The sequence below is a fragment of the Pecten maximus genome, chromosome 11 (assembly GCF_902652985.1).
Source record: "Pecten maximus chromosome 11, xPecMax1.1, whole genome shotgun sequence".
NCBI lineage: Eukaryota > Metazoa > Mollusca > Bivalvia > Pectinida > Pectinidae > Pecten > Pecten maximus.
The window spans coordinates 42,713,375-42,732,216 of record NC_047025.1 but is presented as its reverse complement, the minus strand read 5'-3'; the positions used below and the strand labels follow the sequence as shown (position 1 = coordinate 42,732,216).

General features: G+C 40.6%; 2 long non-coding RNA genes across 2 annotated transcripts; one reads left to right on the top strand and one right to left on the bottom strand.

Moving 5' to 3' along the window:
* Window positions 1-86: 86 nt before the first annotated feature.
* Window positions 87-8,847, top strand: LOC117337402. Its single transcript, XR_004534808.1, has 2 exons — window positions 87-1,966; window positions 2,138-8,847. It is a non-coding gene; the product is annotated as an uncharacterized LOC117337402 (long non-coding RNA).
* On the bottom strand, window positions 5,869-6,193 carry LOC117337403. The gene is made up of 2 exons (XR_004534809.1): window positions 6,000-6,193; window positions 5,869-5,958 (listed from the first exon to the last, which is right to left on the bottom strand). It is a non-coding gene; the product is annotated as an uncharacterized LOC117337403 (long non-coding RNA).
* Window positions 8,848-18,842: the final 9,995 nt, after the last annotated feature.

Genomic DNA, 18,842 nt, shown 5'->3' with positions numbered 1-18,842 from the left:
ACCAGGTATACAAGTGACATAACTCTTCATCACACACCACAATAATGTACACCGTGGGTACCAGGTATACAGGGGGACCATAACTCTTCATCACATACCACAATAATGTACACACTGGGTACCATGTATACAGGGGACATAACTCTTCACCACATACCACAATAATGAACACACTGGGTACCATGTATACAGGGGACATAACTCTTCATCACACACCACACTAATGTACACACTTGGTACCATGTAAACAGGGGACATAACTCTTCATCACACACCACAATAATGTACACACTTGGTACCAGGTATACAAGGGACATAACTCTTCATCACACACCACAATAATGTACACCGTGGGTACCAGGTATACAGGGGACATAACTCTTCATCACATACCACAATAATGTACACACTGGGTACCATGTATACAGGGGACATAACTCTTCATCACACACCACAATAATGTACACACTGGGTACCATTTATACAGGGGAGGTAACTCTTCATCACACACCACAATAATGTACACACTGGGTACCATGTATACAGGGGACATAAATCTTCATCACACACCACAATAATGTACACACTTGGTACCAGGTATACAGGGGACATAACTCTTCATCACACACCACAATAATGTACACACTTGGTACCAGGTATACAGGGGACATAAATCTTCATCACACACCACAATAATGTACACACTTGGTACCAGGTATACAGGGGACATAACTCTTCATCACACACCACAATAATGTACACACTTGGTACCATGTATACAGGGGACATAACTCTTCATCACATACCACAATAATGTACACGCTTGGTACCAGGTATACAAGGGACATAACTCTTCATCACACACCACAATAATGTACACCGTGGGTACCAGGTATACAGGGGACATAACTCTTCATCACATACCACAATAATGTACACACTGGGTACCATGTATACAGGGGACATAACTCTTCATCACACACCACAATAATGTACACACTTGGTACCATGTATACAGGGGACATAACTCTTCATCACATACCACAATAATGTACACGCTTGGTACCAGGTATACAAGGGACATAACTCTTCATCACACACCACAATAATGTACACCGTGGGTACCAGGTATACAGGGGACATAACTCTTCATCACATACCACAATAATGTACACACTGGGTACCATGTATACAGGGGACATAACTCTTCATCACACACCACAATAATGTACACACTGGGTACCATTTATACAGGGGAGGTAACTCTTCATCACACACCACAATAATGTACACACTGGGTACCATTTATACAAGGGACATAACTCTTCATCACACACCACAATAATGTACACACTGGGTACCAGGTATACAGGGGACATAACTCTTCATCACACACCACAATAATGTACACACTGGGTACCATGTATACAGGGGACATAACTCTTCATCACATACCACAATAATGTACACACTTGGTACATGTACCATGTATACAGGGGACATAACTCTTCATCACACACCACAATAATGTACACACTTGGTACATGTACCATGTATACAGGGGACATAACTCTTCATCACACACCACAATAATGTACACACTGGGTACCATTTATACAGGGGAGGTAACTCTTCATCACACACCACAATAATGTACACACTGGGTACCAGGTATACAGGGGACATAACTCTTCATCACACACCACAATAATGTACACCGTGGGTACCAGGTATACAGGGGACATAACTCTTCATCACATACCACAATAATGTACACACTGGGTACCAGGTATACAGGGGACATAACTCTTCATCACATACCACAATAATGAACACACTGGGTACCATGTATACAGGGGACATAACTCTTCATCACACACCACACTAATGTACACACTTGGTACCATGTAAACAGGGGACATAACTCTTCATCACACACCACAATAATGTACACACTGGGTACCAGGTATACAGGGGACATAACTCTTCATCACATACCACAATAATGTACACACTGTACCAGGTATACAGGGGACATAACTCTTCATCACACACCACAATAATGTACACACTGTACCAGGTATACAGGGGACATAACTCTTCATCACACACCACAATAATGTACACACTGTACCAGGTATACAGGGGATATAACTTAATAAGAAGATTGTTTTTAAAAGTGGTCATCACCCTTGTCTTATGAAATATCAAAATTCCAATTTGCCATATTAATCTTTTTATTTAGCTTCCAGATGTCCATTCCTATTTTAACTTGACTTATGTCCGGCTTGGCCAGGGAAATACTTTACTATAAATAGAAGATAAAAAGGAATGAAACCTTAATTTGTGAGAGTGATGCTATACCTTAGATACGTATGGAAAGACAAGCGAGATTAACACTGCTGTGTAACTTTGGTCTGGGTGAAGTGTATACCCGGGACCCACGCCATTTTGCAGTACTCAGTCTATGAACTTTATTTTCATCTTAACAATGGTTTTTACAAAGATCGAATGTTAATTCATTGTTTTACAGAAAGTGTTCTATCTTTCATTAAGCTGTTATAAGATAGACAGGGATAGTAAATCTAATAGTACGGTTTGTATTGGGTCCTAGTCTGGACATGGCATACAAACAAATGTGGACTTTCACCCACCTGTACCAAGTACCATGGTAACTTCAATGTTTCTTGTTTTATGATTGTCCTGTATCTGAATGCTGTCAATATCATAATCATTTTCTCATTTTTGTGGTGACTCATCAAAAAAGTGCCATTTGCTTAGGTGGTGACCACCTTTAAAATTTAAAAAAAAATTGTTCTTTACACATCCCTAGGTAAATTTGAAATCACTTGATTTTTGTGATTTGGTGCTATACTGTAAAACAGTGAGGGTTTCTTCATTTGAGAAAATTTGAGGAGATTGAGCAATAGTTAGGTTACTCAGCATGTTAGTGTGGTGTTCTAAAGCTAATATATCTTTATTTACTTGTCACAAAATCAAATTATTTTTGTAACTTTAATTCAAATGAAAGTGAATACTTTGTCAAAAATAAAAAAGATGATGACAATCAAGTTTGAGTAGATTGGCCGTTCCTATGATCAATTTACTTCTAGACGTAGATATTATAACATTCATTTTACTGAATATTTACAGGAGTTCCACTATCTTCCAAATCTGTATGCTTTTCTTTGATGACTATGTGTACTTAAGATTCAGATCCTTGTAAAATGATGATAATAACAGTTGTGTGACTGTCATATGATTTGTATACGAGCATTATACTATTACCTCACCACACCCCTGTAGGCAGTTCTTTATCACAGCATAATACACATGTACATAATGTAGGTGGCTAGTAAGTCTATAGGAAGTGTGTGGGTGGGAAAGGAAAATGGATGGTGTAAGTTGATGAGCTGTTTGATTACAAGAGAAAGTTTTGCTTTGTTAATGAGAGCATTATATAAGGGAGATGTTTAGTTTGTCACTGAGAGTTTTGTTATATAAGTTTGGTTTGTGAGTGAGAGTTTTATTATATTAGTAGATGAGATGTTTGGTTTGCAAGTGAGAGTTTTGTTATTTAACTAGTCTAAGATGAGATTATTAGTTTGATAGTGAGAGTTTTGTTATAAAAGTAGATGAGATGAAAGGATTTGTGAGTCAATGAGTAAGAGTTTTGTGATGTAGCTAGACGAGATATTTGGTTTAGTGAGTGTGGGTTTAGTGATGTAAGTAGATGAGATTGTTGGTTTGATAGTGAGAGTTTTGTTGATAGTGAGAGTTTTGTTGATAGTGAGAGTTTTGTTACGTAAGTTGATGTAATGTTTGCTTTGTTAGGGAGGGCTTTGTTATGTAAATGAGATGTTTCGTTTGTGAGTGAGAGTTTTGCTGAGGTCCGTGAGAGTTTTGTTATGTGAGTTGGTGAGATGCTAAGGTCTGTGAGAGTTATGTTATGTGAGTTGGTGAGATGCTAAGGTCTGTGAGAGTTATGTTATGTGAGTTGGGGTGGTGATAAGGTCCGTGAGAGTTTTATGTGAGTTGGTGAGATGCTAAGATCTGTGAGAGTTATGTTATGTGAGTTGGTGAGATGCTAAGGCCTGTCAGTGAGTAATGTTATGTGAGTTGGTGAGATGCTAAGGTCTGTGAGTGAGTTATGTTATGTGAGTTGGTGAGATGCTAAGGTCTGTGAGTGAGTAATGTTATGTGAGTTGGTGAGATGCTAAGGTCTGTGAGTGAGTTATGTTATGTGAGTTGGTGAGATGCTAAGGTCTGTGAGAGTAATGCTATGTGAGTTGGTGAGATGCTAAGATCCTTGAGTTTTGTTATGTGAGTTGGTGAGATGCTAAGATCTGTGAGAGTTATGTTTTGTGAGTTGGTGAGATGCTAAGGTCTGTCAGAGAGTTATGTTACATGAGTTGGTGAGATGCTCAGGCCTGTCAGTGAGAGTTTGTTATATAGATGAGTGATTTTGTTTTTTATGTAATCGCCTTATTATTGTATAGTTGGATCTGCTTTGGTTATTTATGCATTTGAATGTATTTAATTTTCTCAAATATTGTACAGTTTATACTTAAGAACATGTATTTTTGTAAATCTGAAATCAATTTGTTCATATTTGAGGATGTGTAAGTTATTTCTAAATGTAAAAAATATATACACTGTCAGTATGCTCTATTTATAAGTATGCAATTAATTTTCATCTGTTTTATGATTAGGGGTTTGGTATAGTACAGACAAAAATATACAAACGTGTAGATTGTCTGATGGTGTTGTGAATCTAGAATGACAGATGTTCAGGGGTATACTGTTTTACCCTACGTTAATTTGTCATTTTAAAGATAAAACTAAGTTTTTAGGTCACCTGAGATGAAGTCTCACCTGAGACTCAGATGACCTATTTCGATTGCCTTTTGTCTGGCATCGTTGGTCTCCAGTCGTGCATCATAAATAATTTACATTTTCGACTTCTTCTCCAAAACCGCTCTACAAAATTCAATGAAATTTGGCAGGAAGCTTCCATGGCCAAATGTCAACCACGATTGTAAATTATATGGTCCCCACCCCCAGGGGCCTGATGGGTGGGGCCAAAAATGTTCATATTGACTAAAATGTTTGACTATCATTTGTGTCATTACTATTGGAATTAGCAGTTTTGGAAGGCAGTTTGCTTGTATGCAGTTATAGGCCCCCAGGGGCTGGTGGGCAGGGTCAGAAAGGGTCAAATTTACAGAAATATTTCAAAACTCAGGGTGATTGTTAATGCCCATGGGCCTCTTGTTATGGTTGACAGCTGTGCTGGAATGCTGATATATCATGTCATGGTATCAGTGTCCTTCATTGTGAAATTCCAAAATTCCCATGGTTGAATCAATTATTTATAGAATTTTTAGGTCATCTGACCCGAAAGGTCAGAATGACCTATAGTCATGGTAATGGTCTGTCATCATGCGAGGTCCATGCGTTAACTTTTCACATTTCAAACTTTTCCTCAAGATCTACTGGTGGGATTTAGCTGAAACTTGTCTGGAATGATCTTGAGATGGTCCTGACCAAGTGTTGTTATTTTTAGGGTCAGTCTGGTTTTCCTGAACAACACCTATTTCAAACTTCTTCTCAAATTCCACCAGTTGGATTCAGCACTGACTTACCTGAAATGACCCGGAGATGGTCCTGACCAAGTGTTGTTTATTTTCTGCTCGATCCAAAATCCACAATGGCCGCCATGGCCAACAGTGCCACTATACTTGCTGCTGAGTATGTATACTACACAAGTACAAGGGTTTTTAGAGTCAGATGACCGTTAAGGCCCTTGGGCTCTTGTTGTATGCTTTAACCGTTTTATTTTTTTCTGGGAATTTCCTGTAATTTGGATTTTTCTGACCGGTAATGTTTTGGTGTAACAATTTTGTTTCACATACATAGGATGGTGGTTTACACAACAGTACCATACCTGTTCTACACCTGGCCTGACTCGGGTAGTTAGTACCATACCTGTTCTACACCTGGCCTGACTCGGGTAGTTAGTACCATAACTGTTCTACACCTGGCCTGACTCGGGTAGTTAGTACCATAACTGTTCTACACCTGGCCTGACTCGGGTAGTTAGTACCATAACTGTTCTACACCTGGCCTGACTCGGGTAGTTAGTACCATAACTGTTCTACACCTGGCCTGACTCGGGTAGTTAGTACCATAACTGTTCTTCACCTGGCCTGACTCGGGTAGTTAGTACCATAACTGTTCTACACCTGGCCTGACTCGGGTAGTTAGTACCATAACTGTTCTACACCTAGCCTGACTCGGGTAGTTAGTACCATAACTGTTCTACACCTGGCCTGACTCGGGTAGTTAGTACCATAACTGTTCTACACCTGGCCTGACTCGGGTAGTTAGTACCATAACTGTTCTACACCTGGCCTGACTCGGGTAGTTAGTACCATAACTGTTCTACACCTGGCCTGACTCGGGTAGTTAGTACCATAACTGTTCTACACCTGGCCTGACTCGGGTAGTTAGTACCATAACTGTTCTACACCTAGCCTGACTCGGGTAGTTAGTACCATAACTGTTCTACACCTAGCCTGACTCGGGTAGTTAGTACCATAACTGTTCTACACCTGGCCTGACTCGGGTAGTTAGTACCATAACTGTTCTACACCTGGCCTGACTCGGGTAGTTAGTACCATAACTGTTCTACACCTGGCCCGACTCGGGTAGTTAGTACCATAACTGTTCAACACCTGGCCCGACTCGGGTAGTTAGTACCATAACTGTTCTACACCTGGCCCGACTCGGGTAGTTAGTACCATAACTGTTCTACACCTGGCCCGACTCGGGTAGTTAGTACCATAACTGTTCTACACCTGGCCCGACTCGGGTAGTTAGTACCATAACTGTTCTACACCTGGCCCGACTCGGGTAGTTAGTACCATAACTGTTCTACACCTGGCCCGACTCGGGTAGTTAGTACCATAACTGTTCTACACCTGGCCCGACTCGGGTAGTTAGTACCATAACTGTTCTACACCTGGCCCGACTCGGGTAGTTAGTACCATAACTGTTCTACACCTGGCCTGACTCGGGTAGTTACTTGATCATTGTTCACAATGTCGTTGATTTCACAAATAGCCATGTTCTATGAACCAGCCTTCCCTCCGTTCAGAGTGCCATAACTTTGATACACTTCCATTCTGAGAAGTATCCCTCCTTCAGTTCAAAGTCATAACTTTGACACACGCCCATTCTGAGAAGTATCCATCCTTCTGTCCAGTTATAACTTTGACACACGCCCATTCTGAGAAGTATCCTTCCTTCTGTCCAGTTATAACTTTGACACACGCCCATTCTGAGAAGTATCCATCCTTCTGTCCAGTTATAACTTTGACACACGCCCATTCTGAGAAGTATCCTTCCTTCTGTCCAGTTATAACTTTGACACACGCCCATTCTGAGAAGTATCCTTCCTTCAGTTCAGTTATAACTTTGACACACGCCCATTCTGAGAAGTATCACTCCTTCCGTTCAGAGTGCCATAACTTTGATACACCTCCATTCTGAGAAGTATCCATCCTTCTGTCCAGTTATAACTTTAACACACGCCCATTCTGAGAAGTATCCTTCCTTCAGTTCAGAGTGCCATAACTTTGAGACACGTCCATTCTGAGAAGTATCCTTCCTTCTGTCCAGTTATAACTTTGACACACGCCCATTCTGAGAAGTATCCTTCCTTCAGTTCAGAGTGCCATAACTTTGATACACTTCCATTCTGAGAAGTATCCCTCCTTCCGTTCAAAGTCATAACTTTGACACACGCCCATTCTGAGAAGTATCCTTCCTTCCGTTCAGAGTGCCATAACTTTGACACACGCCCATTCTGAGAAGTATCCTTCCTTCCGTTCAGAGTGCCATAACTTTGACACATGTCCCCTGATCTTAGAAGGCCTCTTCTTGCAGTTCAAGGGAGAGTGATTGTAAATGCCACTTGATCCGTCCCAGTAGTTTACCCTGATAGGAACAGACTAAGACGCATTGACACATTGATATGAGAGGTCGTAAAATCTGAGAGGTCGTACAATCTAGTGAACAGCGAACTCCTTTAAACCTTTATTTAGTCCAAGGCTGATGTACGGCAGTATAGGAGCTGAGGATGTGTGCCATTCATCACTATTATAAATGCCATAGTAAAATAGTTCAATACTGTATTTAGTGACATTGATCACTTAGCTAGTTAGAATTGAGCATTGTTTAATATGTTTAGAGACGTACAACAATCTAATCAAAATTAGAGTCGCCTGTATGTAACTATGGATACCACACCTTGGTAGATGCTATCTCTATACCCTTTCCATGTACTTGCCCAATTCAAATTGTGTTCATGTGATCGCCGGTATTTAACTATAAATGCCACACCTTGGTAGAGTTAATATATACCCTCTGTCTGTACTTGCCTAATTCAAATTGTGTTGAGGTGATTTTATACGTCAACTTGTGACACCATGATAAACGTTGATCAAATAGTGAATATAATATGAACAGATTTGGTAGTAAAACATTTTCTTGGAGGTATTAACAGTTATCTGTACTACCGGGTTGATCTATTACAATATTAAACACGAGTTTATCGTACCACGGACACCCTTTTTGTCTGGTTAATAACTCGATATCTGTAATTGTATTTGGAACATGAAGGTATATACCGATGTCACAAAGGGCGCCTTGTAGCTACTGTGCAATGTAAATAGATTTCTCGCTGAATGAGAAACCTACACGATTGTGTAAGTGTCTCGTGGTTCCTCGTGGCCAGATTGATTCTACCAACAGATGTTGGAACAATAAAACCAAAGAGACTTATATAGTGTGTCTTGTTTGTGTCTTGGGCGATAACTTCTGACTAATGATAAAACTCGAAAGTTCGTTAACATTTAACTTGGTTTATGACGTCACGACTTGTAGTAACTGGTTTAAGTGTTTAGAGTTGTATGTTTTATTTAAAGATCACGATCCTATTTCTCTGTAAAATAGCTTTAAAGTACATACCAAAAACATATAATTATCCCCCGCAAATGCGTTTCGCGGGGGATATTAAATTGGGCTCCGTCCGTCCGTCCGAGATTCTTTTCCGGGCTATAACTCCATAACCATTAAACGCAGCTCCTTGAAACTTTCTGTATATATCAGACTAGTGCCCTAGTTGTGCCTTTTGCTATTGCGGACCTTCCATTTTCAGTATTTTTTCTGTCACCATGGAAACTAAGTCAAAAATACCAAATTACTGTTTCCTTTTGTTTCCGGGCTATAACTCAAAAACCGTTCGATGCAGCTCCTTGAAACTTTCTGTATATATCAGACTAGTGCCGTAGTTGTTCCTTTTGCTATTGCAGACCTTCCATTTTCGGTATTTTTTCTGTCACCATGGAAACTTAATAAAAAATACCAAATTACTGTTTCCTTAATAACTCTTACTTTGAGCTTGATATATACATGTATTTGGGTTTTCATACCAACTGCGGGGTGCGGGGGATAATGCCAAGCTTTGCGGCTCCTTGTTTGAAATTTCTAAAACACATCGAAATATAATGTTTGGTGGTAGTAACATCTTGAGTTTGGGATATTCTATGTAATGTGCCATTTGATGTGTCGGTAGAGGTGACTAAATTCGAGATTTTTTATTGACCATTGATTCTTGGATCACTGGCCATATATAGTACGTGTACGAATATTCTTACCCTGTGTCCATCGTTCACTGGTCATAGTACGTGTACGAATATTCTTATCGTTCACTGGTCATAGTACGTGTACGAATATTCTTACTGTGTCTATCGTTCACTTGTCAATATTTATATTTCCACTCAATTCAGACTCAATGAACCTACCACAGTTAACTCGAGTCATTTTTCAATTAACTATATCAAGTCCGGCGTAGGAATACATTTGTCGAGCTTGGACTATATTTTGTTTAATTCCTTTTCAAAAGTGATCATATTTATATAAAATTTGTCAAAGACAAAATATTGTACAAAATATCAAAAAATATAAATATAAGGATAGAATAAAGTTATGTTGCGAAGCAGTTCATAATAAATTTGTCTCAAGACCTATTGAGGTTTATACCCCCATACACCTCAACATAACATTATTCAATCCTTAATAATACGTGTACAAATATTCTTATCATTCACTGGCCATAATACGTGTACGAATATTCTTACTGTGTCCATCGTTCACTGGCCATAATACGTGTACGAATATTCTTACTGTCTCCATCGTTCCGACCAACAGGGACAACCTTGGCAATGCTTACAACGTCTCTTGGTAAGGCTACGTTGTCGCAGCTAACCTGGAAACTGCGCAGCTGTTGAAATTTAAGTAGAGCGTTCACCCCATTGCGATAGGTTATGGTCTTTGCTAGCCAAAACCTTAAGTCATAAACTTGTGTATTGTGCAGATGGGGGCGCTCAAGACACAAATGCGGCCCATTCTAAACTCATACAGCTGTTAATGTGCCTAGCGGGGAACCAGTGAGTCGATATCTTCTGTTTATTGGATATCAGAGACGGTGGGACAAGACTTGAAGTGGTATCTTACTTAAAATGGTTGTTGTGAGGACATTGAGTCACAAACAAATACAATCCATTAACATCCCTACCGAACTGGTAAAGTGGTATCGGAATCTACGGGGGTCGATACAGCTAAGTGATGTCACAATCATAATGAAGGAGTTACCTTAACAAAACCAACATTGGTAGTGCTGAAAATCAAACGTCGATCTGCATCTCGCAAAATACTTACCAGTAAATTATACCTCCTAGGTCTCGGGACCATAACACTTACAGTGAATTATACCTCCTAGGTCTCGGGACCATAACATTTACCAGTAAATTATACCTCCTAAGGCTCGGGACTATAACACCAGTAAATTATACCTCCTAGGTCTCGGGACTATAACACCAGTAAATTATACCTCCTAGGTCTCGGGACCATAACACCAGTAAATTATACCTCCTAGGTCTCGGGACCATAACACCAGTAAATTATACCTCCTAGGTCTCGGGACCATAACACTTACCAGTAAATTATACCTCCTAGGTCTCGGGACCGTAACACCAGTAAATTATACCTCCTAGGTCTCGGGACCATAACATTTACCAGTAAATTATACCTCCTAAGGCTCGGGACTATAACACCAGTAAATTATACCTCCTAGGTCTCGGGACTATAACACCAGTAAATTATACCTCCTAGGTCTCGGGACCATAACACCAGTAAATTATTCCTCCTAGGTCTCGGGACCATAACACCAGTAAATTATACCTCCTAGGTCTCGGGACCGTAACACCAGTAAATTATACCTCCTAGGTCTCGGGACCATAACACCAGTAAATTATACCTCCTAGGTCTCGGGACCATAACACCAGTAAATTATACCTCCTAGGTCTCGGGACCATAACACTTACCAGTAAATTATACCTCCTAGGTCTCGGGACCGTAACACCAGTAAATTATACCTCCTAGGTCTCGGGACCATAACACCAGTAAATTATACCTCCTAGGTCTCGGGACTATAACACCAGTAAATTATACCTCCTATGTCTCGGGACCATAGCATTTACCAGTAAATTATACCTCCTAAGTCTCGGGACCATAGCATTTACCAGTAAATTATACCTCCTAAGTCTCGGGACCATAATATTTACCAGTAAATTATACCTCCTAAGTCTCGGGACCATAGCATTTACCAGTAAATTATACCTCCTAAGTCTCGGGACCATAACACTTACTAGCAAATTATACCTCCTAAGTCTCGGGACCATAATATTTACCAGTAAATTATACCTCCTAGGTCTCGCGACCATACCACTTACAGTAAATTATACCTCCTAAGTCTCTGGACCGTAACACTTACCAGTAAATTATACCTCCTAAGTCTCGGGACCGTAACACCAGTAAATTATACCTCCTAAGTCTCTGGACCATAACACTTACCAGTAAATTATACCTCCTAGGTCTCGGGACCATACCACTTACCAGTAAATTATACCTCCTAGGTCTCGGGACCATACCACTTACAGTAAATTATACCTCCTAGGTCTCGCAACCATAACACCAGTAAATTATACCTCCTAGGTCTCGCAACCGTAACACCAGTAAATTATACCTCCTAAGTCTCTGGACCATAACACTTACCAGTAAATTATACCTCCTAAGGCTCGCGACCATAACACTTACCAGTAAATTATACCTCCTAGGTCTCGGGACCATACCACTTACAGTAAATTATACCTCCTAGGTCTCGGGACCATAACACTTACCAGTAAATTATATCTCCTAAGTCTCGGGACCATAACACTTACCAGTAAAATATACTTCCAAGGTCTCGGGACCATAACACCAGTAAATTATACCTCCTAAGTCTCGGGACCATAACACCAGTAAATTATACCTCCTAGGTCTCGGGACCATACTACTTACCAGTAAATTATACCTCCTAGGTCTCGGGACCATACTACTTACCAGTAAATTATACCTCCTAGGTCTCGGGACCATAACACCAGTAAATTATACCTCCTAGGTCTCGGGACCATAACACCAGTAAATTATACCTCCTAAGTCTCGGGACCATAACACCAGTAAATTATACCTCCTAGGTCTCGCGACCATAACACCAGTAAATTATACCTCCTAGGTCTCGGGACCAAAACACCAGTAAATTATACCTCCTAGGTCTCGGGACCATAACACTTACCAGTAAATTATACCTCCTAAGGCTCGCGACCATAACACTTACCAGTAAATTATACCTCCTAGGTCTCGGGACCATACCACTTACAGTAAATTATACCTCCTAGGTCTCGGGACCATAACACTTACCAGTAAATTATATCTCCTAAGTCTCGGGACCATAACACTTACCAGTAAAATATACTTCCAAGGTCTCGGGACCATAACACCAGTAAATTATACCTCCTAAGTCTCGGGACCATAACACCAGTAAATTATACCTCCTAGGTCTCGGGACCATACTACTTACCAGTAAATTATACCTCCTAGGTCTCGGGACCATACTACTTACCAGTAAATTATACCTCCTAGGTCTCGGGACCATAACACCAGTAAATTATACCTCCTAGGTCTCGGGACCATAACACCAGTAAATTATACCTCCTAAGTCTCGGGACCATAACACCAGTAAATTATACCTCCTAGGTCTCGCGACCATAACACCAGTAAATTATACCTCCTAGGTCTCGGGACCATAACACCAGTAAATTATACCTCCTAGGTCTCGGGACCATAACACTTACCAGTAAATTATACCTCCTAGGTCTCGGGACCATAACACCAGTACATTATACCTCCTAGGTCTCGCGACCATAACACTTACCAGTAAATTATACCTCCTAGGTCTCGGGACCGTAACACCAGTAAATTATACCTCCTAGGTCTCGGGACCATAACACCAGTAAATTATACCTCCTATATCTCGGGACCGTAACACCAGTAAATTATACCTCCTCATCTTAACGACCTTTATATAATTAAAATTGCTAGCTAAACATCGACATTAATTTGCATCGCGAACTTTTTTTCTAGAATTTGTTCATCAGAATTTGACCAGGATAAGGCAGACTATCGAATTAGCCAGCTGGTCAATAAAGATCGAGGTGTTTGGCTGGTGTTAATGGATCTGCATTTTTTTAACTACAGTCGAATTAAAATCTAGATGGTCATTCTTACTATGTTACATGAACAGTAGTGAGAATGACCATCTAGATGTTAATTAGATTGGTTTAACTATAACTTAAGTTCCAAGTAAACAGTTGAAGATGACGGATATTTATCATTGAAGACAATGTATTCTGATCCTTCCTGAACGATACTTAAGTACTCTGTGCTGATCTCTGTTATCCGGACGAATAATGCTCTTCGATCAGTTCAGGTTTAATACAATAGGTACATGTATGCGTTACGAAACGTTTTTAAGGAAATCTCTAATACCAGAAGAACATAAGATTACGCTGTATAAATGTGCCTTATTAGTACTGCATGGAAGATTATATTTCTCGCGATGATTAGGGTTTTTCATCCACTGGTGAAAAGACTTGTTTTTGTTCTTTTTTATTATTATTATTATTCCTTTTCTTCTGCATTCTATTTTGACAACAACAACTCTCAAATGGTAAGAGTTATGTCAAGGGCATTTCTCTTATATTGTACGAGAGCCGATTGATAAGTTGTGAGGCTCGTAATGAAGGAGGTACTCAAGGATATTCTATATAGAGCCGTGTACCCAAGGACTGGTCTCATTTGGTTAGTTTATATCGACGAGGTAGCATTCTAAAGTAAACAAGATAATCGGCTTTTGCAAAATGGACAAAATCGGTTATGGTAATTAGGGTTAAGGTGAAAGAGTCTGTCATTGCCATGGCTGCCATTCACGACTGTGGCTTTAAATTGATTGAGCATCTGCCTTAATCACCTGATCTCGCTCCATCAGACGTTCATCTATTTCCAAAACTGAAAACAGCTATTTCAGGCACCCTAACCTTAACCCTAACATGCAGTGGATGACTTTCTGAACAGCCAAGAAAAGGAGTTTTATAAAAGTGGCATTGAGGCCGTTATACACTGCTGGCGAAGTGTATTGATACTGAAGGGTTTATGTTGAAATATAATACACTATGTCCGACAAAATTCAAATCCTTCAATATGAGGCGCACAACTTATTAATCAGCCCTCGTATAGCATATGTCAAATTTGGTTTTTATCCATTTTGGCTTAAATAAGAATAGCATCTTAAAGCAAAATTTCAGTCAAGTTCCCCTTTTGGGACCTCACTCCTTTGTCCCCAGGGGTCACACCAGCTTCATTTATATAAATTAGGATTGCTGTCCCTTATGATATTTCAAACCAAATTTGGTTGTAATCCACCAAGGCATTAAAGTAGGAGTAGCATTTTTACACCAAATTTCAGCTTAGTTCCCCTTTTGGGACATCACTGCTTTGTCCCCAGTGGTTATACCAGCCACATTTGGCCCTGTTGGTCACACTAGGCTCGTTTATATAAAATATGATTTCCCTCCTCCACTGATGTTTCACATTTAATTTGGTTGTAATCCAGCCAAAGGTTAAGATTGAGTAGGGTTTTAAAGCAAAAAATCACAAAAGTTCCAAATTTGGGCCCCCGCCACTGGGGCCCCAGGAGTCACATCAACCTCATTAATAAAAAAAAATATGATTGCCATTTCCCAAGGATATTTCGCAACAAATCTGGTTGCAATCCGCGCAAATGTTAAGTTGGATTAGGGTTTTAAGCAAATATCCCCCAAAGTACCCTTATTGGGGCCCCGCCCATCCCGCCCCAGGGGTCACATAAGCCTCGTTTATATTTAGTATGATTGAACTTCCCCAATGATGTTTCACACCAAATTTGGTTGTAATCCACCCAAGGGTTAAGGAGGAGTAGGATTTTATAGCAAAAATTCACCAAAGTTATTCCCCATTTAGGGCACCACCCCTCAGGCTTTAGGCTTCATACCAGCCTCATTTATATAAAATATGATCGCCTTTCCCCAATGTTTCACACCAAATTTGGTTGTAATCCACCCAAGGCTTAAGGAGGAGAAGGATTTTAATGCAAAAGTTCACCAAAGTTACTCATTTGGTGCCGCGCCCGTCCAGCCCCAGGGATTACACTACCCTCATTTATATGAATATGACTGCCCTCTCCAAAGGATGTTTTGATTGTTTTCCACAAAATTTGGTTGTAATCCACCCCAGGGTTAAGGAGGAGTAGGATTTTATAGCAAAAATTCACCAAAGTTCCCCTTTTTGGGCCCCTCCCCTCAGGCCCTAGGGTTCATATATACCAGCCTCATTTATATAAAAATATGATTGCCTTTCCCCAATGATGTTTCACACCAAATTTGGTTGTAATCAATCCAAGGGTTAAGGAGGAGTAGGATTTTATGGCAAAATTTCACCAAAGTTTCTCTTTTGGGGCCCCGCCCCTCCGGCTTCAGGGGTCAGACCAACCTCATTTATATAAAATTTGATTGCCCTCCCCAATGATGCTTCAAATCAAATTTGGAAGTAATCCACCAAATGACAGTAGAGAAAATCTGAAAGGAACAATAATGTTTTGAGATATGATAACCATGCATATAAGAAATATACAAATATATAGTAAAACCATGAAGAAATGATGGTAAATAAGTGTATTATTATAACATAAGTATCTGCTTTGTCATCTATACTAACTGCCTCTGTATATATAAAGGTCCTATATTAGTATCAGTTAATTTTTGTATCAAAGTAGAATAACATAACAGGTAATATAGATACTATACATGTTCAGATTGTCTATGCCCAACCAAGGGAGCCTTTGACCCCCCAATTCCTATTTCCTTTGTCATTTACATAGGTAGGCCTACACCAGCTAGGCTACACTCTAAATTTACAGTTTGTATTATGTACGACAGTGTAACTTCTACCATCAAGTATTGTATGTTTGCATAATATGAAAAAAAACCTGTATCAAAACAAGTCTCTGATCAAAATGAAATCAAAATGATTAAATCCATAACTGAATATTGACATCACCACCGATCACAAAGGCATGTCTAGGTCTTTATATTTAGGTATTCTGGGTTTTTTATATATATATATATAAGACTAGACATGTCCCTGTGCACAGATCGAGTATGGGAATACCAATTCGTGTCATCAGGCTGGCAACAACAGAAAAATGTATACCTCTGCTGTGGCTCTCTTCTCACACGCTCCTCGTACATGGGGTCGTGGAGGAAGATTGATTGCTTCTGTACACAGAGGAACATCGGGAACTGCCAATCAATGATCAATGCAGTATGCCATTAAGATGATTTTGATGCCTTCGGTGTTTCGATAGCATTTCCATGATTGCGCTATCATTGCCAAATATTTAAACGGCTTCTTCTCAATAGCCAACAGGCATCCAAGTTTGTTCAAATGAAGGTTCTTGACCTACATTGAAGGTCACAGGGGTTTATTTTAAACAGCTTCTTCTCAATGACCACGAGGACCAGGGACTTGGTATTGGGCCTGTAGCATGCTTTGATGTAGGGCTACACAGTTCGAAGATTGGATAACCTTCATGTAAGGTTATAAAGGTCATTTCTGCCTTAAGTTTATCAAAGGTGTGAAAAGCCTGTGAAATTGTCCACAAGTTCTAGTTGAAATTTTATCTGTAGTATATACATTTCTTTATAGGGTTTCGCTTTCATTGCATAGACCAGTGTCTGAAGATGTAATTGTCAGCTGATCATTAGAAAGTGTCCTTTGTATTGGCAAGCAATATACCATGATGTACATGTACATGGTATTGCGCCGAGAAGCGGTATGCTGTAACATGTTGTGTTTGGAGGCGGTATGCTGTAACATGTTGTGTTTGGAGGCGGTATGCTGTAACATGTGTTTGGAGGCGGTATACTGTAACATGTTGTGTTTGGAGGCGGTATGCTGTAACATGTTGTGTTTGGAGGCGATATGCTGTAACATGTTGTGTTTGGAGGCGGTATGCTGTAACATGTTGTGTTTGGAGGCGGTATGCTTTAACATGTTGTGTTTGGAGGCGGTATACTGTAACATGTTGTGTTTGGAGGCGGTATGCTTTAACATGTTGTGTTTGGAGGCGGTATACTGTAACATGTTGTGTTTGGAGGCGGTATACTGTAACACAAGACGAAAAGCGCTATAACGACACGTGTTTTGTTGTGAAGCAGTAGACTGTAACATGTTGCGTATGGAGGAGGTATACCGAGATGTTGTGTTGAGAGGCGGTATACCGAAATGTTGTGTTGAGAGGCGGTATACCATGATGTTTGTGTTGAGATGCGGTATACCGTGATGTGTTGTGTTGAGAGGCGGTATACCGAGATGTTGTGTTGAGAGGCGGTATACCGCGATGTTGGTGTTGAGAGGCGGTATACCGTGATGTTGGTGTTGAGAGGCGGTATACCGATATGTTTGTGTTGAGAGGCGGTATACTGAGATGTTGTGTTGAGAGGCGGTATACCGAGATGTTGTGTTGAGAGGCGGTATATCGAGATGTTGTGTTGAGAGGCGGTATACCGTGATGTTGTGTTGAGAGGCGGTATACCGTGATGTTGGTGTTGAGAGGCGGTATACCGTGATGTTTGTGTTGAGAGGCGGTATACCGTGATATTGGTGTTGAGAGGCGGTATACCGTGATGTTGGTGTTGAGAGGCGGTATACCGTGATGTTGGTGTTGAGAGGCGGTATACCGTGATGTTGTGTTGAGAGGCGGTATACCGTGATGTTGGTGTTTAGAGGCGGCAACCGTGATGTTGGTGTTGAGAGGCGGTATACCGTGATGTTGGTGTTGAGAGGCGGTATACCGAGGTGTTGTGTTGAGAGGCGGTATACCGCGATGTTGGTGTTGAGAGGCGGTATACCGCGATGTTGGTGTTGAGAGGCGGTATACCGAGATGTTGTGTTGAGAGGCGGTATACCGCGATGTTGTGTTGAAAGGCGGTATACCGAGATATTGTGTTGAGAGGCGGTATACCGCGATGTTGGTGTTGAGAGGCGATATACCGTGATGTTGGTGTTGAGAGGCGGTATACCGTGATGTTGGTGTTGAGAGGCGGTATACCGTGATGTTTGTGTTGAGAGGCGGTATACCGTGATATTGGTGTTGAGAGGCGGTATACCGTGATGTTGGTGTTGAGAGGCGGTATACCGTGATGTTGGTGTTGAGAGGCGGTATACCGTGATGTTGGTGTTGAGAGGCGGTATACCGTGATGTTGGTGTTTAGAGGCGGCAACCGTGATGTTGGTGTTGAGAG